At 45.9% G+C, this 23,623-nt stretch overlaps 1 protein-coding gene across 2 annotated transcripts in view; it reads left to right on the plus strand.

The window, feature by feature from the left end:
* Positions 1 to 316: 316 nt before the first annotated feature.
* The window catches only part of LOC139273404 (zinc finger protein 300-like), a 29,360-nt gene continuing 6,053 nt past the window's right edge, over positions 317 to 23,623 (plus strand). Inside the window, exons 1-2 of one of the 2 annotated variants that reach the window (XM_070890279.1) lie at positions 317 to 423; positions 1,443 to 1,608. The gene's annotated coding sequence lies outside the window, so the exon portion shown is untranslated. The remainder of the gene's footprint in view (positions 424 to 1,442; positions 1,609 to 23,623) is intronic. The other variant, XM_070890280.1, reaches the window with a different exon arrangement.

Here is a 23,623-nt window from a genome sequence, read left to right on the forward strand (position 1 = left end):
CGCCCCTCAGCACCGACGTCTCCTGTGACGTCACAGGCAATGTGGGCGGGGCTGCGACGTCCATGGTTAATGGTTGAACCTTCGCAATTTTTGAAATCAGGAGCCACGTGACCCCCGAGCTGCCCAGCGCGCCTTCAATGCAGTGAGCGGGACTCCGTGGCGCTGCCGGCTTCTATTGGTGCGAGTGGCTGGCAATCTGCTGCTTGAAGCCAATAGATGGACCGGACTCTCTGAGGGTCTTTAATTTATGCAGCGAGTGTGCTCTGTGGCGGCAGTGCGCATGCTTGGTGCCGCCCTCCCCCTCCCCACCCCCACCCCCAGTCCCCGGATGCCGGCCAGTTTGCTGTAACCAGCGGTTGGAAAATGTCGGGAACAGGGGGCCGCAGGGAACCGGACTGATGGTGGGCGGCCGGGGAGGGTGTGGTGAGTCTGTGAGGGAAAACACCGAACTGAACACACAGCCCCGGAGCTCAGGGTTTGGGGACATGCGGGAGATAGACTGAAACTTCCAGTGAGCTCAGACAGTGTGTAACCCGGGGGCCCAGTGAGATCAGATGGTGTGTAACCCGGGGCCCAGTGAGCTCAAACGGTGTGTAACCCGGGGGCCCAGTGAGATCAGACGGTGTGTAACCCGGGGGCCCAGTGAGATCAGACGGTGTGTAACCCGGGGGCCCAGTGAGATCAGACGGTGTGTAACCCGGGGGCCCAGTGAGATCAGACGGTGTGTAACCCGGGGGCCCAGTGAGATCAGACGGTGTGTAACCCGGGGACCCAGTGAGATCAGATGGTGTGTAACCCGGGGGCCCAGTGAGATCAGACGGTGTGTAACCCCGGGACCCAGTGAGATCAGACAGCGTGTAACCCGGGGGGCCCAGTGAGATCAGACAGTGTGTAACCCGGGGGGCCCAGTGAGATCAGACAGTGTGTAACCCGGGGGCCCAGTGAGATCAGACAGTGTGTAACCCGGGGGCCCAGTGAGATCAGACAGTGTGTAACCCGGGGGCCCAGTGAGATCAGACAGTGTGTAACCCGGGGGCCCAGTGAGATCAGACAGTGTGTAACCCGGGGGGCCCAGTGAGATCAGACAGTGTGTAACCCGGGGGCCCAGTGAGATCAGACAGTGTGTAACCCGGGGGCCCAGTGAGATCAGACAGTGTGTAACCCGGGGGCCCAGTGAGATCAGACAGTGTGTAACCCGGGGGCCCAGTGAGATCAGACAGTGTGTAACCCGGGGGCCCAGTGAGATCAGACAGTGTGTAGCCCGGTAAGAATTCTGGTGATTTTCTGTAAGTCCAGATGGGCAGGACAGAGCGCTGAGGAAAAGATAAAATCAAACAGAAATACTGGACATGTACTTTTCTGAAACATTGGAAAAACATTTTACACTACATTCCACTTCACAACATTAATACTCTTCTAAGTTTCTGCTCTGTCATAATTAGATCTCCCGGTGAATGGCGGAGTGATTGAGAAAGTTCCACAGCTGGAAGGAAACAGGGATTGTGGACTGAGGAATAACAGCAGGTGAACCAGCACAGGATTGTGAGAGCACCAACCAGGGAGCCCTTTCCGCTTGAAAGCGCTTCAATAGATCGACTGGGGAGAAAGGTAAGAGAAAGTGCCATTTACTCAGATACACACCGGTCCTGTAGACAGTACACACAGGTTACAAGGTAAGGCAGGAAATGAGACTGGGAGAGACTGAGCACAATTATCCAGCATGAGGCCGTGCAATGGATGTGAAGTGAGATCAGTTTCTGTCTCTAAACACAGTCACAGTGAATCTTGTGTGTGTTTTAGAGTAAAGGGCTTTGATCTAAGAGGTGACTCCAGTTTGAGGCAGAGCCCAGCAGATGGACCCGTCTCTGTACATTAGGTGGAGCTGAACTCACACCGACACCATCAGATCTCAATGTTCAAATATTTCCCATATGGTGAGAAAGCCAATGGAAAGATTGAACCGGAAGCATCATAGTCAATTCACGGATCACGATGCACAAACCAATCTGAAATACCAGCACGGCCTATCACTGACAGAATCAATTATTAATTCATGAACATTTAGAATTATAAGAAAATATATTGATAACTACTAATATTGAAGCATTTCCGATTAATTGATCCCTAGAGATATGTAGTTTTCTAATATACTGAAACACAGATATGGAGAGTTGCAATTTATTGATTGGCGTCGTACTTGACCCCGAGATGAGTTTCCGAACCCATATTCCCTCAATCACCAAGTACGCTTACTTCCAGCTCCATAACATCGCCGGTCTCTGCCCCTTCCTCAGCTCATCTGCTCAAACCCTCATCCATGCCTCTGTTACCACTACATTGGACTATTCCAATGCTCTCCTGATCGGCCTCACACTCTCCGCAAACTTAAGCTTATCACTTCTGCCCGTAACCTTACTCAAAAACGCAAGAAATAGCAGCAGACGTAGGACATACGACCCCTGCTGTCGACTCCACTATATAGTAAGATCTCTATTCGATAGAGAATTTCAAAGATTCACAACTCTTAAGTGAAGAAATATCTTCTCATCTCAGTCTTAAATGGCCGATCTCTTATCCTAATTCTAGGATCCCTAGTTCGAGACTATCCAGCCCGTGTCAATTCTTCTAAGAATTTTATGTTTCAATGATATCACCTTCCATTCTTCTGAACGCCAGAGAATTTAGGCCTATTCTACTCAATCTGTCCTCAGCCCTTTCATCCCAACTTGTACTAATTTCCCTTCACCCATCACCCCTGAGCTCGCTGAACTACATTGGCTCTTGCTCCATCAGTGCCTCAATTTCAAAATTCCCATCCTTTTGACATCCAACCAGCACCTTACCCCTCCCTATTGCTGTAACCTCCTACAACCCTCAGCGATCTTTCCATTCCTCCAATTCTGGCCTCTTGAGCAGCCCCAATTTTCATCCCTCCAATATTGGTGGCCATACCTTCAGCTGCTGAGGCCATAAGCTCTGGAATTCCCTCCCTAAACCTCTATAATACTCCTTAATACCTACCCTTTTGAACAAGCTTTTAGTCACTTGTGCTAATATTTCCTTACGTGACTGGGTGTCACATTTTGTTTGATGACGGTCCTGTGAAGTGCCTTGGGACATTTTACTACGTTTAAGGCACGATATTAATGCAATTTGTTGCAATAACTGAAGATATTTCGAATTGTAATGACTCTCACTGGGGTACAGTTTCCTCTGGCACTGACTTTCACTGGGGTACAGTTCCTCTGGCAGAGATATACTGTGTATCTAACTTGTGCTGTCCTTGCCCTGGGAGTGCTTGATGGGACAGTTTAGAGGGAGCTTTAATCTGAAACTGATCAGGAGCTGCGGGTGGAAAGTTTTCAGTGCAGTGGCTGATCGTACTGCTGCTGAATTTTGATTGATAAGCTGCCCAGCACGGTCGAGGCGGACACCGAAGTTTTCCCAGCAGCAGTGTAGAGGGAACTTTACTCTGTATCTAACACATACTCCACCTAGTCTGTGGGAATTTAGTTGGATTTTGAAAGCAATTGCTCGGGTAGATAGTGAGAAATTTATTCTGCTGCTTGGGGTGTCTAGGACAAGGGGACATAACCTTAAAATCAGAGCCAGGCCATTCAGGAGAGATGTTAGGAAACACTTCTTCACTCAATGGATGGTTGAAGTGTGGAACTTCCCACAATAAGCAATCGATGCTCGCCCATTGAATAATTTTGGGCCGGTTGTGATTTCTGCCCAATGACCCATTGCTTGTTCCCTTGGATTGGATCTTTATTTATTCCCTTTGGTTTGTTTTCAGTTTCGTTGCTGGACCCACCACTCAAAGCACTTTGTCTGATCTGCCCCTGGGAATGAGCAGACTCCTCCCTCATCTCCCACACTGCACCGTGTCTCCTCCTCTTTGCCCCTTGGTTGTGTTCCACATTCTGGGCCTTGGGCCTTCCCCGGGGATTCTCAGTATGAACAGGGTGGATGTGTGTTGAGACAGGATGTCCCAGCTCTCCTCCTTTAAAGGGACAAGGAGAGGCCTTGCTAGGCTGAATGTCCCTGCTTTATGACATCACTGCAGTGCCAAGCAACCAACCTCCCTGAGCCCTGCTCATTATGGGCTGGGAGTGTCTGATAGGACAGTGTTGAGGGAGAAAGACTTGGATTTATTTGGTGCATTTCACGACCACCGGACCTCTCAAAGCATTTTACAGCCAATTAAGTACTTTTGGATTGTAGTCACTGTTGTAATAAGGAAGATTTACTCTGTATCTAACCCATGCTGTACCTGCCCTGGGAGTGTTTGATAGGATAATGTCAATGGAGCTTTACTCTCTATCTGACCTGTGCTTTACCTGCCCTGGCAATGCTTTTGGGATAGTGTAGAGGGAACTTTACTTTGTATCTAACCCATGCTGTACCTACACTGGCAGTGTTTGATGGGACAGTTTAGAGGGAGCTTTTCTCTGTATCTAATCCGTGCAGTACCTGTCCTGCAAGTATTTGACGGGACAGTGTAGAGGGAACTTTCCAATGTATCTAATCCATGTTGTACCTACCCTGGGTGTGTGTGATGCGATAGTTTAGAGGGAGATTTACACTGTATCTAACCCATGCTGTACCTGTCCTGGGAGTGTTTGATGGGACAGTGCATAGGGAGCTTTACTCTTTATCTAACCCGTGCTGTACCTGCCCTGGGAGTGTTTGATGGGATAATGTAGACGGTGATTTACTGTGTATCTAAACTGCTAACCTAGCAAGTTGTGATGAGGACTCCAATAATCTACAAAGGGATATAGATATATCTATATCCCTTGTGAGTGGGCAAAACTTTGGCAAATGGAGTATAATGTGGGAAAATGTGAGCTTATCCACTTTGGTAGGAGAAATAAAAAAGCAAATTATTATTTAAATGGGGAGAGAATACAAAATGCCGTGTACAGCGAGATCTGGGGGTCCTTATACATGAAACACAAAAATTTAGCATGCAGTTACTGCAATTAATTAGGAAGACAAATGGAATGTGTTAGATCTCTTAATTTCCAATGAAATACGAATTCCGATTGTAGTTTTAATTTCTTTATTTCTGGTAGAGAGCAACAACAAGCTTCTGGCTTTAAGCCAGGTCTTTGTCCTTCTGAGACCATATGGCCAAAATGGCTGTACTTATACCTGGATCAATTTACAGAAAATAACTCGCCTTCTTTGACCTTATTGGCTCAATTAATAATCTTTTAACCTTTTAATTGGCTCGCTACCCAAGGGTCCGAAAATGTCAAATTGATTGATGACTTAATGCAACATGCTGAACTGCATGCCTTGACTTGGGGGGTCTGTGAATTTTCACAGTCTGTCTAAATGCAGCCTGTTTGAATTCTCTATCAATCCCCCCTTTGATTCTTTCACAAACTGAATCATAAAACATCAGGTATCACTGGTTAAACATTCTACAAAATAATTTCATACATGTTAAGAGTTTCCTTCTAAAATTTGTTGATGTGTTTCGCCACATGTCCGGACTAGTAGCTTCCACACAAATTTACACCAACCCGCGTTCCATCGTGGCCACAATGGAAGTCTGGTTTTAGTATTCCAATTTAATCCAAATCAATATCTTAGTTCAACCAGTAAACAACCTTCCCTTAAGCATAACATACCCCTGTACCACGTACAGACGGTATGCTAGGACCTGCAAGGTGTCTCACGTGCGGGACAGCAACTACAGCCGCCTGGTTGCAACAACATTTAATCAACATAAACAAACAATGTAAAAGTAAAACAATTACAACAAATAGAATTAAACCTTCCACCAATGAAGTTCCTATTGAACCTAGCCATTCAGTGGCTCCACTCCACAAAGTGAATGATGGGGGTTGCTTAAGTTTTTCTACCTTCTTTTGGATATGCTCCGCTAAGTGGGTAATTTCTTCGGAGCTGTCTGGGATATATGTGCAACACTCAGTTCCGAGTAGGGCGCAAGTACCTCCCTTTTCAGCCAGGATGTAATCAAGGGCCAGTCTATTCTGTAGGGCTACTGTGCGGATTGCTACCATTTCTGCATTGATTTTAACTAGGGCCTCTGAGGTATCATTGGCTACCCGTTCCACAACGGATGCCATGTTAATGGATTCCCTTGCCAGTCTGGCGGTCCCATACCTGGGGATCAGAATGGCAAAGAACCTCTCTGTTTCTGTGATAGCTCTCTTAGGACGGTGTAAATGTTCCGACAGTGACTTTATATGATACATATAAGGCACAATGTAGGCTAAATAGCAGGATCCCATCCAATTCTGGGGCAGCCAAGGGTAGGCCTTGTTGCCACACACCCAATAGGTGCCATTATAGGCAATGAATGTTAGCTGTTTCTTTGTCAGCAACACTCCGGGGCCTGTCCAGGCTTTTCCATCTGTTTTATTCAGAATCCCCGTTACGTTAAAAATTCCCACATCGGCCCAGTTTGGACGGTTCCATGGCTTGATTATATTATAATTCCGGGAGCAGTTACTATACCCCATATTTTGGCCTCCTTTGATGTTTCTAATCAGACAGACCGATTCCCCCGGTCTTCCTATTCCCGTTGTATTAGTGATAATAAAAAATGGGGGCTGTTTGGAATTATTGTAGCACGGTTGGTATCCCCCTTCAAAGGTAGTCAGATTGTAACCTGCTGATTTCCATTTACGTGCCCAGTTTTCCGTATCCTGAAACGCATTGCCTGTTTTGTTTTGATTAATTATCCACTCAGCCATTTCCGAGATATTCAAGGGAACTGGCCTCAAGGGAATCCCTCCCTTTGAGTGAATAGGAATATGCGCACACACCCAACAACTAGAAATGTTACCTTGTTTGGCATAAATGTTATGACATATATAAAAAGGTATTTATATGTAATTCCCTTGCTACCCTACTATTTCCCTTTGGTGCAGAGGGTCGGCTAGTAAGAAGTAGGCCTATGCCTAGAATACCTACAATCAATAATACAGTAAATTTATACATTTTCGCAAAATGTAATTGTCCTTAATAGATTTCAGCTTCAGTTACGGGTGCTCGTTTAACGTGTGAAGCGTGGATCCAGGCTTTCTTTCCTTGGACTTTAACAGCTGCATGGGTGATCAATAACACTTGATACGGTCCCTCCCACTTGGCACCCAAAGGTTCTTTATGCAACTTTTTCACATACACCCAGACTCCCGGGATGATGTCGTGTCCTCCTTCGGGTGGATTACCCCAAGCTGCTGATACATGTCGGGAAACAGAACTAATAGCATTGGTTAAGTTCTGACAGTATGATAACAAAGTGTCACTCATTAAGTGAACATCAGCTTTCCGTAAATCGATAGTTCCTGGCAGCGACATGGGTCTTCCTGTTATAATTTCAAATGGGCTTAGACCTGTAGTTCTGTTCGGGGTTGCCCTAATGCTACATAGCACTATTGGTAGTGCCTGGGGCCATGGTGTTCCTTCTTGGTGATATTTCAGAGTTCGATTCATTCGTTCTACTTGTCCTGATGATTGTGGATGATAAGGACAGTGTAAATCCCACATAATGTTCAGTAACCTACAGACTTCTTGGCAGACAGCACTTGTGAAGTGTGTTCCCTGATCTGAGTCAATGCTACTCTGGACTCCCCATCGGGGAATGTAATCCTTACACAAGACCTTTGCAGTATGATTGGATGTGACTCTTTTAGTTGGGACAGCTTCTACCCATCTAGAGAATCTGTCGACCATGACAAGAATGTTAGTGCATCCTTGGCATGAAGGAAGAGATATATAATCAACCTGCAGATGCTGGAATGGTCCGACAGGGGCAGGGGGCCTCAGTTGGGGCATTACCGTGATGGGTCCAGAATTATTTTCTGGCAGACCAGCTGGGCATGTTTTTTAAATCCCCGACCCCACCAGCTTTTCTGGAACCGTGCTGTCATCTGTTGTGAGGCCAAGTGTCCCCACGAGTGGATCTGTTGGGCTAAAAAAGGCATAAGCGCTTGTGGGCGCGACTGGCTTGTCGGTAACTCTTTGTCTCCAGACACCATCTTCGCATAGCTTAATTCCTGCCTCAATCCATGTCCATTTTTCCTCTCTGGAGCACTCGCCTTGTATTGTTTGAAGGTCTCGTGTCAGAGTCCTGAGTGCTTTCAATCTGCACATCTGTGTTGGTTCTTCTGGAGGAACGCCCTGTGAGGCGGCATCTTTAGCTGCCTGGTCGGCTAGGGCATTTCCCTGTGCTTCTGTGGTATTTTCCTTGGTATGGGCCTTACACTTCAGGATGGACACTTCCTGAGGTAATTGTATGGCCTCCAGTAAGTCTCGGACTTCTTTTCCATTTCGGATAGGTGTACCAGCAGCAGTGAGGAATCCTCTTTTCCGCCACAACAGAACAAAATCGTGAGCGACTCCAAAAGCATAACGCGAATCTGTGTAGACATTAGCTGTCTGTCCTTCTGCTATTCGACATGCTTCTGACAGGGCCTGTAACTCGGCCTGTTGTGCTGAGGTTGCTGAAGGTAAACATCCTTTTGCCACTACCTCATATAAGGTTGTAACTGCCCATCCTGCATTTCTGGTACCATTGTCAACAAAGGAGGAACCATCTGTAAACAGGATGAGGTCTGGGTTGTGCAGAGGCTCCTCTGCTGCTAAGGCTGCTTCTTCTGTTTCTTTTAAAATCTCCACGCAGTCATGCTCTTCACATTCTCCCCCCTCTTGCTCCTCGATTCTGACATCGGGAACATAGTTGCGGGATTAACTGGGCTGGCCCGGACGATATGGAGATTAGGAGCTTCCAAAACTGCTGTCCAGCGGGTCCATCTTGCTGCTGTCACCTGAGACATTTTATTCATAGACAGCAAAGCGTGTACGGTGTGGGGACACTTGACAATCAGCTTTTGGTTGAGGACTAGACCCGCAGTGGTCATTACCGCTCGACATGTAGCTTCCATGGCCCTTAGGCAACTTCCCCATCCGAGGGCTACCGCATCCAGTTTTGCCGAATAATAGCCAATAGGTCTTTGCCGATTCCCATGTTCTTGTGTCAGTATAGCTGTCATATATCCTTCTTTCTCATGGACAAACAGGGTAAATGGCTTACCACTGTCGAGGATTCCCAGAGCCGGTGCCGAACTCAAAGCCTTTTTCAAACTCAGGAAGGCCTCTTGCTGTTCTTTAGTGAGGGTGATGGCTTCTTTAGAGGCACGTTTCCCCTTTAAAATATCATTCAGTGGCTGAGCAAGCTGTGTGAAGGAGTCAATCCAATTTCTGTTAAAGTTACACAATCCCAAAAAAGACCTTAGTTCCTGAATAGTGGTGGGTTTTTTAGCAGCCCAAATGGCTGCAGTTCTATCCTGGGTAAGTTCTCTCTTTCCTTGTGAAATCTTTTGTCCCAGGTACACAACCTCTTCTTGGGATATTTGTGCTTTGTCGATGCTGGCTTTATGTCCTTTCAGCCGAAGGTGGTCCAGCAAAGCTCGTAAATCTTGTTTATGCTGTTCCTCCGTGTTTGAAGCTAGCAAGATATCGTCTACATATTGGATGACTGGATGACAGGGGAGGTAATTCTCGCAAATGGCTTTGTAAAGCCATGTGGAATACTGTAGGGCTGTTGTGGAAACCCTGCGGTAACCGGGTCCAAGTATACTGTTGTCCTTGGACAGTGAAAGCAAACCACTGTCGAACCTCCGGTGCCAGAGGCACCGACCAAAATCCGTTGGCCATATCTATAACCGAGAAATTTTTATGTTCCGGTTTGAGGGCATTAAAAATGGTGGAGGGATCTGCGACCAAAGGAGCTTTTTGATCAATACACTGGTTAGCTTTCCGAGAATCGACAGTCAAACGCCAAGTCTCATTAGATTTCTTTCACTGCCACACGGGGCTATTGGAGCAGCAATGCGTTTTAATAAGCACCCCTTGTTTCTCCAATTGCTGAATAACCGGTAAGATTCCCGCGATGGCAGTTGGACTGATGGGATACTGTTTAGTGCATGGAGGCTTGGTCCCGGTAAATGACGCAGGCTCCATCTGGAGTAGGCCACAATCATTCTTATCTTTAGCCCATATCGGGTGTTCCTTCAATTCTTCTTTCTTCAAAGTTCTAATTGACCATGTCACCCGACCATTCTCGAAATGCAACGATGAATCTATTTGGATTAGAACATCCATTCCCAAAAGGGGTTGATCTGCTGGGCCTATCCAGACCGGCGTGGTTAGTTCATGTGGACCCAGCTCTATAAGTACCGATGTTGTCCTTTTAATTTCCATTTTCTGGCCCCCAACTCCATAGGCTGTACGTGCCCTACCATCCAACGGCAAAAAGTCTCCATATTGTAGGGGTAAGCATGTTAATTCCGCCCCTGTGTCTAAAAGACAGTCCACATCCTTATCGCCCACCCTCACAGTTATATATAGCCCATCTCCCCTTTGTTGTATTAGTGCGAGGAGGGGGGCCAGGGTGGGCTCGAATCGTTTTTTGCTATCCCAAGTAACTCCTTCTGTTGTTGTATTGTCAGTCGCTTAAATGCTTCTGTGAGGTCATTTTCTTGTTTGTTGGCTGAATTGTATCCCTGGCTGCGTCCTCTTTCCCAGCCACGACCTTTCTGTTTTGCCCTGCACGTCTTGGCCCAGTGACCTTCTTTCCCACAATAATGACATTTTCCGGGTAATTTTCCTAATAACTGTTTATCGGAATCCTGGGATTTCCATCCCATAGCCTGTACAGCTCAGACTTTAGCTCCCATATCCCGGTCTAATTGGTTACATCAATCCACCAATGCTGCAAAGGTAGTTCCTCTACCTTCCCAGTCTGGTAACACTACCTTAAGCATTTTGGACAGTTCTGGCTTTAGACCTGCCACGAAAGCTGCTTTCAGGGGTCCAAACACTTGTTCATCCATTTCCTCATCCGTATTATTCATACCCGAATGTTCTAGCCACGTGCATCTAAACCACTCGTCATACTCCAGGACCTCCTCTGTTCCTTTCTGTTGGCAGGCTGCAATTTTTCCCCAGTCTGTCTTAGCTGGACTGAAGGCTTGCAGCCAGTGTTTAATCGCCTCCCATCCTGCGTCTAATTCTTGCTCATTCTACCCCAAAGCTGCTTCTACCTTGTCGTGCAATTTTCTTCCCTGTGTTTTTGGCACCATTATGGTCAAAATTTGCACTCCGTCCCAGGGATGAAGTTGATATATATTTCTTAAGCGGTCCAATTGGTCCCACGTTTTTACTCCCCCTTTCTTTGGATTGGGCAATTCCTTAGACCATTTATCAATTTTCTCTGGGTCTGCCGGATCATGAAATAAGTATTCTGCATTCACCCTTTTCTTCGTTATTTTGGTTCCACCCTCTTCCGCAGTCTCTTCTGATTTGACTACAACTCGTCTTTTTTGAAACGGGGCAAAGCGCACCCCTAATTCTTCATCCTCCGACACTGTATTGTCGGAGGATTCAGAATCCGTATCTATTCCTCGGTCGTGTCTTCGGGTTTGCGCTTTTAATTTATCCAAACATGGGTACCCTGGGAATTGATCAATACATTTTCCTTTTCCTATTACTGTCTCTTGACCTAATGATTTTTTTCCATTCTTTAATTTCACCTTTAAGATCTTTAACTTCCGCTTCCAGCTTTTCAAGTTCAAGCTTTTTCTGTCGCAGCTGTGCACAAACTGCTTGCAATTGATCCTTTGTACTGGTCAGTTCTCGATCATGTTGGGAACGCATTATAATTTCATTCCACTTTCGAATCTGGCCCATAACCGCTAGGGACCATCTAGTTCGCTCTTTATTTTTCATACGGGTCGTTTTTCCCCAGACCCTTTTAATCCCATCCAAGGACCATTGTCCTTTGGAGGTTCCGTACTTTTGTTCGATCTTAATACAGATTTTAGATAAGTTGAATTGTTGCTCTATGTATTCTTTCAACTGTTCGAGAATTAAATCTAGCGAAACTTCAGGTGGTGCCTGCCCACCTTTAACAGTTGTAGCCAATTCTTTGCTCTTATCTCCTGCTGCCATAATACTGATTTCTTTACTGGGGTCTCGAGTCATAGGCTTTCCAGCCGATCAATAGGTCGGTGATTAATTAACTAACACACCACCGAAGTTTAGACGTCTATGGGACCTCGAGCCGACTACCAACTGGAGGGTTCGCAAACCGGAGGCTTTCAGAATCGCGTAGAAGGAGAGGCGAATTTAGACTTTTGACCGAGGACTTTTAAAAAGAGGTGTCCTTACCTCAGTATGTAGGTCAAATATCCAAAATTCAGTTTCTTTCCTCAGCGATCCTGTTCGTGACGCCAAAATTGTTAGATCTCTTAATTTCCAATGAAATACGAACTCCGATTGTAGTTTTAATTTCTTTATTTCTGGCAGAGAGCAACAACAAGCTTCTGGCTTTAAGCCAGGTCTTTGTCCTTCTGAGACCACATGGTCAAAATGGCTGTACTTACACCTGGATCAATTTACAGAAAATAACTCGCCTTCTTTGACCTTATTGGCTCAATTAATAGTCTTTTAACCTTTTAATTGGCTCGCTACCCAAGGGTCCGAAAATGTCAAGTTGATTGATGACTTAATGCAACATGCTGAACTGCATGTAGCAGCCTTGACTTGGGGGGGGGGGGGGGTCTGTGAATTTTCACAGTCTGTCTAAATGCAGCCTGTTTGAATTCTCTATCAGAATGTTGGCCTTTATTGCAAAGAAGATGGAATATAAAAGTAGGGAAGTCCTGCTGCAACTGTATATAGCATTGGTAAGACCACGCCTGGAGTACTACGTACAGTTTTGGTCTCCTTATTTAAGGAAGGATAGACTTGCACTGGAGACAGTTCAGAGAAGGTTCACGAGGTTGATTGCTGAGATGAAAGGTTGAGCAGGTTGGGTCTATACTCCTTGGAGTTTAGAAGACTTAGAGGCTATCTTATTGAAACGTATAAGATTTTGAGGGGGTTTGACAGGGTAGATGCAGAGAGGATGTTTCCCTTCGTGGGGAAATCTAGAACTAGGGGGCATAGTTTCAGAATAAGGGGTCGCTCATTTAAAACGGAGATGAGGAGGTGTTTCTTTCAGGGGGGACGTGAATGTTTGGAATTTTCTACCTCAGAGAGCTGTGGAGGCTGGGTCATTGAATGTAGATTCTTGAAAGATAAGGGAGTTAAAGATTATGGGAGGTGGGCGGGGAAGTGGAGTTGAGGCCTGGATCAGATCAGCCATGATCTTATTGGATGGCGGAGCAGGCTCGAGGGGCCAAATGGCCTACTCCTGATCCTATTTCTTATGTTCTGTACCTGCCCTTGGAGTTTTTGATGGGACAGCGTAGAGGGAGATGTGCTCTGTATCTAATCCATGCTGTACCTGCCCTGGACTTATTGGATGGGACAGTGTAGAGGGAGTTTTACTCTATCTAATCCATGCTGAGCCTACCTGCATGTGTTTGATGGGCACTGTCGAAGGAACTATACTCTGTATATGGCTCGTGCTATACCTGCCCTGGGAATTTTAGATGGGACACTGTAGAGGGAGCTTTACTCTGTATCCAATTTTGCTGTACCTGCTCTGGCAGTGTTTGATGGAACAGTGCAGAGGGAGCTTTACTCAGTATCTGACCTGTGCTGTACCTGCCGTGGGAGTGTTTTTGAGACAGTGCAGAGGGAGCTTTACTCTGTATCTAACCCGTGCTGCACCTTCTCTGGCAGTGTTTGATGGGACAGTTAGAGGGAGCTTTACTCTATCTAACCTGTGCTAACCTAGCAATTTGTGAGGAGGAGGCAAAGAATCTACAAAGGAATATAGATAGGCTAAGTGAGTGGGAAAAACTTTGGCAGAGTATAATGTGGGAAAATGTGAAGTTCTCCACATTGGTTGGAGAAATAATATAGCAAATTATTATTTAAATTGTGAGAGATTACAAAATGCCGTGTACAGCAGGATCTGGGGGTCCTTGTACTTGAAACATAGAAACATCGAAAATAGGTGCAGAAGTAGGCCATTCAACCCTTCGAGCCTGCACCACCATTCAATAAGATCATTGCTAATCATTCACCTCAGTACCCCTTTCCTGCTTTCTTTCCATACCCCTTGATTCATTTAGCCGTAAGGGCCATATCTAACTCCCTCTTGAATATATCCAATGAATCCGCATCAACAACTCTCTACGGTAGGGAATTCCGCAGGTTAACAACCTCTTGAGTGAAGAAGTTTCTCCTCATCTCAGCCCTAATTGGCTTACCCCTTATCCTTAGACTATGTCCCCTGGTTCTGGACTTCCCCAACATCGGGAACATTCTTCCTGCATCTAACCTGTCCAGTCCCGTCAGAATTTTATATGTTTCTATGAGATTCCCTCTCATCCTTCTAAACTCCAATGAATACAAGCCCACTTGATACAGTCTCTCCTCATATGTCAGTCCTGCCATCCCGGGAATCAGTCTGGTGAACCTTTGCTGCACTCCTGTAATAGCATGAACGTCCTTCCTCAGATTAGGAGACCAAAACTGAACACAATATTCCAGATGAGGCCTCACTAAGGCCCTGTACAACTGCAGTAAGACCTCCCTGCTCCTATACTCAAATCCCCTAGCTATGAAGGCCAACATACCATTTGCCTTCTTCACCGCCTGCTGTACCTGCATGCCAGCTTTCAATGACTGATGTACCATGACATCCAGGTTTCGTTGCACCTCCCCTTTTCCTAATCTGCCGCCATTCAGATAATATTCTGCCTTCGTGTTTTTGCCACCAAAGTGGATAACCTCACATTTATCCACATTATACTGCATCTTCCACGTGTTTGCCCACTCATCTAACCTGTCCAAGTCACCCTGCAGCCTTTTAGCGTCCTCCTCACAGCTCTCGCCGTCACCCAGCTTAGTGTCATCTGCAAACTTGGAGATATTATACTTAATTCCCTCATCCAAATCATTAATGTATATTGTAAATAGCTGGGGTCCCAGCACTGAGCCCTGCAGCACCCCACTAGTCACTGCCTGCTATTCTGAAAAGGACCCGTTTAACCCGACTCTCTGCTTCCTGTCTGCCAACCAGTTCTCTATCCATGTCAGTACATTACCCACACAAGAATTTAGCATGCAGTTACAGCAATTAATTAGGAAGGCAAATGGAATGTGGGCCTTTATTGCAAGGGAGATGGGGTATAAAAGTAGGGAAGTCCTGCTGGAAATGTACATGGCATTGGTAAGACCACACCTGGAGTACTGCATACAGTTTTGGTCTCATTTCAGGAAGGATATACTTGCACTGGAGGCAGTTCAGAGAAGGTTCACGAGGTTGATTGCTGAGATGAAGGGGTTGTCATAATGAGAAAGGTTGAGCAGGTTGGACCTATATGCATTGGAGTTAAGAAGACTTAGAGGTGATCTTATTAAAACGTATCAGATTCTGAGGGGGCTTGACAGGGTAGATACAGAGAGGATGTTTCCCCACGTGGGGGAATCTAACACTAGGGGGCATAGTTTCAGAATAAGGGCTCGCTCATTTAAAAGGGAAATCAGGAGGTGTTTCTTCTCTGAGGGTTGTGAATCTTTGGAATTCGTTACCTCAGAGAGCTGTGGGGGCTGGGTCATTGAATGTATTTAAGGTGGAGATAGACAGATTTTTGAACGATAAGGGAGTCGAGGATTATGGGGAATGGACGGGGAAGTGGAGTTGAGGCCTGGATCCGATCAGCCATGATCTTATTGGGGCCAAATGGCCTACTCCTGCTCCTATTTCTTATGTTCCATACCTGCCCTTGGAGTGTTTGATGGGACAGTGTAGAGGGAGATTTGCTCTGTATCTAACCAATGCTGTATCTGCCCTGGGAGTTTTTGACAGGACAGTGTGCAGAGAGCTTTACACTGTATCTAACCCGTGCTGTACCTGCCCTGGGAGTCTCTGATGGGGCAGTGTAGATGGAGGTTTACTCTGTATCTAATCCGTGCTGCACCTGCCCTGGGAGCGTTTCGTTAGATAGTGTACATAAGAAATAGGAACAGAGTCGACCATACGGCCCCTCGAGCCTGCTCCACCATTCAATAAGATTATGGCTGATCTGATCATGGACTCAGCTCCACTTCCCCGCCTATCCCCATAATCCCTTCTCCCCTTATTGTTTAAGAAACTGTCTATTTCTGTCTTAAATTTATTCAATGTCCTAGCTGCCACAGCTCTCTGAGGCAGCGAATTCCACAGATTTACAACCCTCAGAGAACAAATTTTTCCTAATCTCCTTTTTAAATGGGCGGCCCCTTATTCTAAGATCATGACCTCTAGTTCTAGTCTCCCCCATCAGTGGAAACATCCTCTCTGCATCCACCTTGTCGAGCCCCCTCAAAGTCTTATACGTTTCGATAAGATCGCCTCTCATTCTTCTGAACTCCAATGAGTAGAGGCCCAACCTACTCAACCTTTCCTCATAAGTCAACCCTCCCTCATCCCCGGAATCAACCGAATGAACCTTCTCTGAACTGCCTCCAAAGCAAGTATATCCTTTCGTAAATATGGAAACCAAAACTGCACACAGTATTCCAGGTGTGGCTCACCAATACCTTGTATAGCTGTAGCAAGACTTACCTGCTTTTATACTCCATCCCCTTTGCAATAAAGGCCAAGATACCATTGGCCTTCCTGATCACTTGCTGTACCTGCATACTTTCCTTTTGTGTTTAATGCACAAGTATCCCCAGGTCCCGCTGTACTGCGGCACTTAGCAATCTTTCTCCATTTAAATAATAACTTGCTCTTTGGTTTTTTTTCTGTCAAAGTGCATGACCTCACACTTTCCAACATTATACTCCATCTGCCAAATTTTTGCCCACTCACTTAGCCTGTCTATATCCTTCTCAGATATTTTGTGTCCTTCTCACATGTTGCTTTTCCTCCCATCTTTGTATCGTCAGCAAACTTGGCTACGTTACACTCGATCCCTTCCTCCAAGTCGTTAATATAGATTGTAAATAGTTGGGGTCACTAGTTACTGGTTGCCTAATGAACCATTTATCCTGACTCTCTGTTCTGTTAGTTAGCCAATCTTCTATCCATGCTAATATATTACCCCCACCCCGTGAACTTTTATCTTGTGCAGTAACCTTTTATGTGACACCTTGTCAAATGCCTTCTGGAAGTCCAAATACACCACATCCACTGGTTCCCCTTTATCCACCCTGTTCCTTACATCCTCAAAGAACTCCAGCAAATTTGTCACACATGACTTCCCCTTCATAAATCCATGCTGATTCTGCCTGACCAATTTTGCTCATCCAAATGAACTGCTACTGCTTCTTTAATAATGGACTCCAACATTTTCCCAACCACTGGTCTATAGTTTCCTGCTTTTTGTCTGCCTCCTTTTTTCAAATAGGGGTGTTACATTTGCAGTTTTTCAATCTGCCGGGACCTCCCCAGAATCCAGGGAATTTTGGCAAATTACAATCAATGCAACCACAATCCCTACCACTACTTCTCTTAAGATCCTCGGATGCTAGCCTTCAGGTCCAGGGGATTTATCTGCCTTTGGTCCCATTATCTTACTGAGTACCACCTTCTTAGTGACTGTGATTGTGTTAAGTTCCTCCCCCCCCACCCTATAGCCCCATGACTTTCCACTGTTGGAATATTGTTAGTGTCCTCTACCGTAAAGACTGATAGAAAATATCTGTTCAGAGTTTCTGCCATCTCCATGTTCACCATTACTAATTCCCTGGTCTCGTCCTCTAAGGCACCAACATTTACTTTAGCCACTCTTTTCCTTTTTATATACCAATAGAGACTGTTTTTATAGTTTGTGCTAGTTTACTTTCATAGTCGATCTTCCCTTTCTTAATAATTTTTTTAGTCGTTCTTTGCTGACTTTTAAAAGCTTCCCAGTCTTCTGTCCTCCCACTAGTTTTGGCCACTTTGTATGCCCTTGTTTTTAGTTGGATACCGTCCTTTATTTCTTTAGTTAGCCACGAATGGCTATCTTCTTTTACACTTGCTATTGAGGGAGTGCAGCGAAGGTTCACCAGACTGATTACCGGAATGGTAGGACTGACATACGAAGAAAGACTGGATCGACTAGTCTTATATTCACTGGAATTTAGAAGAATGAGAGGGGATCTCATTGAGGCAAATAAAATTCTGACGATTGGATAGGTTAGATGCAGGAAGAATGTTCCCGATGTTGGGGAAGTCCAGAACCATGGGTCACAGTCTTAAGGATAAGGGGTAAGCCATTTAGGACCGGTATGAGGAGAAACTTCTTCACTCAGAGAGTTGTTAACCTGTGGAATTCCCTACCGCAGAGAGTTGTTGATGCCAGTTCATTGGATATGTTCAAGAGGGAGTTAGATATGGCCCTTACGGCTAAAGGGATCAAGGGGTATGGAGAGAAAGCAGGAAAGGGGTACTGAGGGAATGATCAGCCATGATCTTATTGAATGGTGGTGCAGGCTCGAAGGGCAGAATGGCCTACTCCTGCACCTGTTTTCTATGTTTCTGTGTCACTTATCAGCCCCAGCCTGAATGTTGTCCAGGTCTTGCTGTAAGCGGGCATGGACTGCTCCATTACCTGAGGAGTTGCGAATGGAACTGAATACTGTGCAGTCATCAGCGAACATCCCTAGTTCTGTTTTCATAGCTTTGCAGTCGCCTTTATTTAGAATCAGGACACTGGTTTGGGATCTGACTTTCTCACTCTCCAACTGAATTTGAAATTCAACCATGTTATGTTCACTTTTTCCTATGAGATCATTTATTAATCTTGTCTCATTACACAATACCAGATCTAAGATAGCCTGCTCCCTGGTTGGTTCTGCAACGTACTGTTCAAGGAGACCATCCCAGATACACTCTTATAAACTCTTCCTCAAGTCTACCGTGGCCAATTTGATTTGTCTAATCAATATGAAGCTTAAAATCGCCCATGATTATTGCCGTACCTTTCTTACAAGCCTCCATTATTGCTTGATTTATACTCCATCCAACAGTGTAGTTACTGTTAGGGGGCCTATAGACTACGCCCACCAGTGACTTCTTCCCCTTATTATTTCTTATCTCCACCCAAACTGATTCTACATCTTGATCTTCTGAGCCAATATCATTTCTCACCAGTGCACTGATCTCATCGTTTATTAACAGAACTACCCCACCTTTTCCTTTCTGTCTATCCTTCTGAATTGTTAAATACCCCTGAATATTTAGTTCCCAGCATTGGTCACCTTGCAACCACGTCTCTGTAATGGCTATCAGATCATACCCATTTGTATCAATTTGTGCCATCAACTCATCTATCTTGTTACGAATGCTGCGTGTATTCAGATGAAGAACTTTTAATGTTGTCTTTTTACCATTTTTCCCTGCTTTGGCCCTACTTTCTGTTACACTCTTATTTTTATACATTCTGTCTTTTCCTGTCACAGTCTGATTCTCATTTCCCACAGTGCTACCGTGCTCTATTGCCTTCTCCTTGCTCTTTGACTTTTTAAATTTCCTCTCACCTGAACCCCCCCCCCCCCGACCTATTTAGTTTAAAGTCCTCTTTACAGCGCTAGTTATTCGCTTCGCAAGAACATTAGCACCAGCCTGGTTAAAGTGAAGCCCATCCCAACGGAACATCTCCCTCTTGCCCCGGTACTGGTGCCAGTGCCCCATGAATCGAAACCCATTTCTCCTACACCAGTCTTTGAGCCACGTGTTCATCTTTCCGATCTTATTTACCCTATGCAAATTTGCACGTGGCTCATGTAGTAAACCAGAGATTATTGCCTTCGTGGTTCTTCTTTTTAATTTAGCCCCTAGCTACTCAAACTCCCTCAGCAGAACCTCTTTCTTTGTTCTACCTATGTCATTGGTACCTACGTGGCCCACGACAACTGGATCTTCCCCCTCCCACTCCAAGTTCCTCTCCAGCCCAGAGGAGATGTCCTGAACCTTGGCAATTAGCAGGCATCACAGCCTTTGGGACTCACGCTCTCGGCTGCAGAAAACAACATCTGTCTCCGAACCTAGACTGTTTCCTACCACTACAACATTTCTTTTTACTCCCTTCCCCCCCCGCCCCCCCCACTTGAATGGCCTCCTGTGCCACGGTGCTGTGGTCAGTTTGTTCATCCTCCTTGCAGTCCCTGCCCGCGTCCAAACAGGGAGCAAGAAACTTGTACCTGTTGGACAATTGCAAGAGCTGAAGCTCCTCCATCACTACCTCCTGGGTCCCCACAGCTGCCTCGCTCGTAGTCACACCCTCCTGTCCCTAACCACGGACCAAATTTGAATGAATTAATCTAAGGGGTGTGACTGCCTCCTGGAACACAGGGTCCAGGTAACTCTCCCCCTCCCTGATGTGTTACAGTGTCTGCAGCTGGGACTCCAGCTCATCAATGTGGAGCCGAAGTTCCTCGAGCAGCCAACACTTACTGCAGATGTGGTTGCCGTGGACCTCAATGGGGTCAACCAGCTCCCACATGCAGCAGCAGTAACACAGTCAGATTCTAGTGAATTTATAATGGGGAACAAAGAAATGGCAGACCAATTGAACAAGAACTTTGGTTCTGTCTTCACAAAGGAAGACACAAATAACCTTCCGGATGTACTAGGGGTCCAAAGGTCTGGTGAGAAGGAGGAACTGAAGGATATCCTTATTAGGTGGGAAATTGTGGTCGGGAAATTGATGGGATTGAAGGCTGATAAATCGCCAGGGCCTGATAGTCTGCATCCCAGAGTATTTAAGGAAGTGGCCCTAGAAATAGTGGATGCATTTGTGATCATTTTCCAGCAGTCTATCGACTCTGGATCAGTTTCTATGGACTGGAGGGTTGCTAATGTAACACTACTTTTTAAAAAAGGAGGGAGAGAGAAAACGGGTAATTATAGACCAGTTAGCCTGACATCAGTAGTGGGGAAAATGTTGGAATCAATCATTAAGGATGAAATAGCAGCACATTTGGAAAGCAGTGATAGGATTGGTCCAAGTCAGCATGGATTTATGAAAGGGAAATCATGCTTGACAAATCTTCTGGAATTTTTTGAGGATGTAACTAGTAGAGTGGACAGGGGAGAACCAGTGGATGTGGTGTAATTGGACTTTCAAAAGGCTTTTGACAAGGTCCCACACAAGAGATTGGTGCGAAAGATCAAAGCACATGGTATTGGGGATAATGTACTGACGTGGATAGAGAACTGGTTGGCAGACAGGAAGCAGAGAGTCAGGATTAACGGGTCCTTTTCAGAATGGCAGGCAGTGACTAATGGAGTGCCGCAGGGCTCAGTGCTGGGACCCCAGCTCTTTACAATATATATTAATGATTTGGATGCTGGAATTGAGTGTAATATCTCCAAGTTTGCAGATGGCGGTGTGAGCTGTGAAGAGGATGCTAAGAGGCTGCAGGGTGATTTGGACAGGTTAGGCGAGTGGGCAAATACATGGCAGATGCAATATAATGTGGATAAATGTGAGGTTATCCACTTTGGGGGTAAAAACACGAAGGCAGAATATTATCTGAATGGCGGAAGATTAGGAAAAGGGGAGGTGCAGCGAGACCTGGGTGTCATGATTCATCAGTCATTGAAGGTTGGCATGCAGGTCCAGCAGGTGGTGAAGAAGGCAAATGGTATGTTGGCCTTCAGAGCTCGGGGATTTGAGTATAGGAGCAGGGAAGTCTTACTGCAGTTGTACAGGTCCTTGGTGAGGCCCCCACCTGGAATATTGTGTTCAGTTTTGGTCTCCTAATCTGAGGAAGGACATTCTTGCTATTGAGGGAGTGCAGCGAAGGTTCACCAGACTGATTCTTGGGATGGCAGGACTGACACATGAGGAGAGACTGTATCGACTGGGCCTGTATTCACTGGAGTTTAGAAGAATGAGAGGGGATCTCATAGAAACATATAAAATTCTGACGGGACTGGACAGGTTCGATGCAGGAAGAATGTTCCCGATGTTGGTGAAGTCCAGAACCAGGGGTCACAGTCTTAAGGATAAGGGGTAAGCCATTTAGGACTGAGATGAGGAGGAACTTCTTCACTCAGAGAATTGTTAACCTATGGAATTTCTTACCGCAGAGAGTTGTTGATGTCAGTTCATTGGATATGTTCAAGAGGGAGTTAGATATGGCCCTTGCATCTAAAGGGATCAAGGGGTATGGAGAGAAAGCAGGAACGGGGTACTGAAGGAATGATCAGCCATGATCTTATTGAATGGTGGTGCTGGCTCGAAGGGCCGATTGGCCTGCACCTGCACCTATTTTCTATGTTTATACATCGTTTGCCCTGACATCTCTAATGTATTTAATTAATTTTTCACATTTTGAAAGTTTAGATTTTTAATCCCAGCTCTTAATTTAAACCAATGCCCAAGAAAAGAGAGAAACCTTGCCGGCGACGCCCACATCCCGTGAATGCATTTTTTTGAAACAGTTCTAAACTTGGCCAGGATGGAATGTGAATGTTTGAGGAGAGGGGTCATTAGCGTTACCTAGCTACTTACAGCCAGGGCAGCTTGTAACCATAGTTCCTGAACAGAATTGTGCCATGTGTGATCTGTGTCAAATGTTAATGCTTGCGTAGCACTTACTCTGAGCTAAAGAACTGTTTGGCTCTCTTTTCCCCCCCTCTCCACCCTGCCAGTTGGAAGTAATGCTTTGAATGTGCCCAAGTGAGCAATGCCAGGTTAGAGATTTAAGGTTTGTCACTGTGTCGACCTAAGGGTCCTTGATGACCCAGTCAGTGCCATACTGACATATTTGTCTTTACTACTAACCTTTGATGGAACTGGAGAGATGTCGACTGTGACGCCAACAGTTTTGGCAACAGATTGTTTAGAGGAGTCGATCCCAAAAACTGCCCCAAAGTTAATACAGCCCCTTTGGTCTGCTGGAGTATTTTCCCATGAATTGTTCTCATATTGATTACCAAAGCAATTGGTGACATAGCCTGACAAGTCTTTGAACGGTGGGGGGGGAGGGGGGGGCAATTTTATCCTGAGCCGCCCTACCCCCGCGGGGAACTGCCGGGATGGATGGATGGGGGGCCAGCGCTGACTTTACAGCCCGGAGTCAGTATCGGGAGTGGGGTAATACTGGCGTCCCATCCCATCCCATGGTGATTCCTGCCCGGCGAGTTTGGTAAAAGTGATACCCCCCACTCCCGGGTCTCTGTGTGGCAGCCTCTTCAGGGGTTTTAATTTCTCCAGCCTCCCTGCGCACGGTTTCAGCGGGACCCCAAGTCAGGGGGTCCCCCGTTACTGGCTGATGCTTGGCAGTGCTTACGGTCTTGTATGCATTGTCGCCATCGGGTTAATCAAGATCTGGTCAGTTACAAGCGATCTGTAAAGATACAATGGGTTTTCCTGAATTTGTTAAGGCCCCTAGTTAATACGCAGCGAGGGTGTTACCATTCATCTGGACTTGGTTGGCTGTGAGGACGAGTGTACCCACTGTAGCCGAACTCCCTCTTCCTGCTCCAGGCCAAGCAATGGAAGATACGTTCAGGAAAGAGGTACTGAGGGAATGATCAGCCATGATCTTATTGAATGGCGGTGCAGGCTCGAAGGGCCGTATGGCCTACTCCTGCACCTATTTTCTATGTTTCTATAACCAATCACTTCCCTGCTTTCCTGTGACATCACATTTTGAATCTTTTTACTTCTTATCCTCCCAGGTCACGTGGTGCTGT

Source organism: Pristiophorus japonicus, chromosome 9, assembly GCF_044704955.1.
Source record: "Pristiophorus japonicus isolate sPriJap1 chromosome 9, sPriJap1.hap1, whole genome shotgun sequence".
Lineage (NCBI taxonomy): Eukaryota > Metazoa > Chordata > Chondrichthyes > Pristiophoridae > Pristiophorus > Pristiophorus japonicus.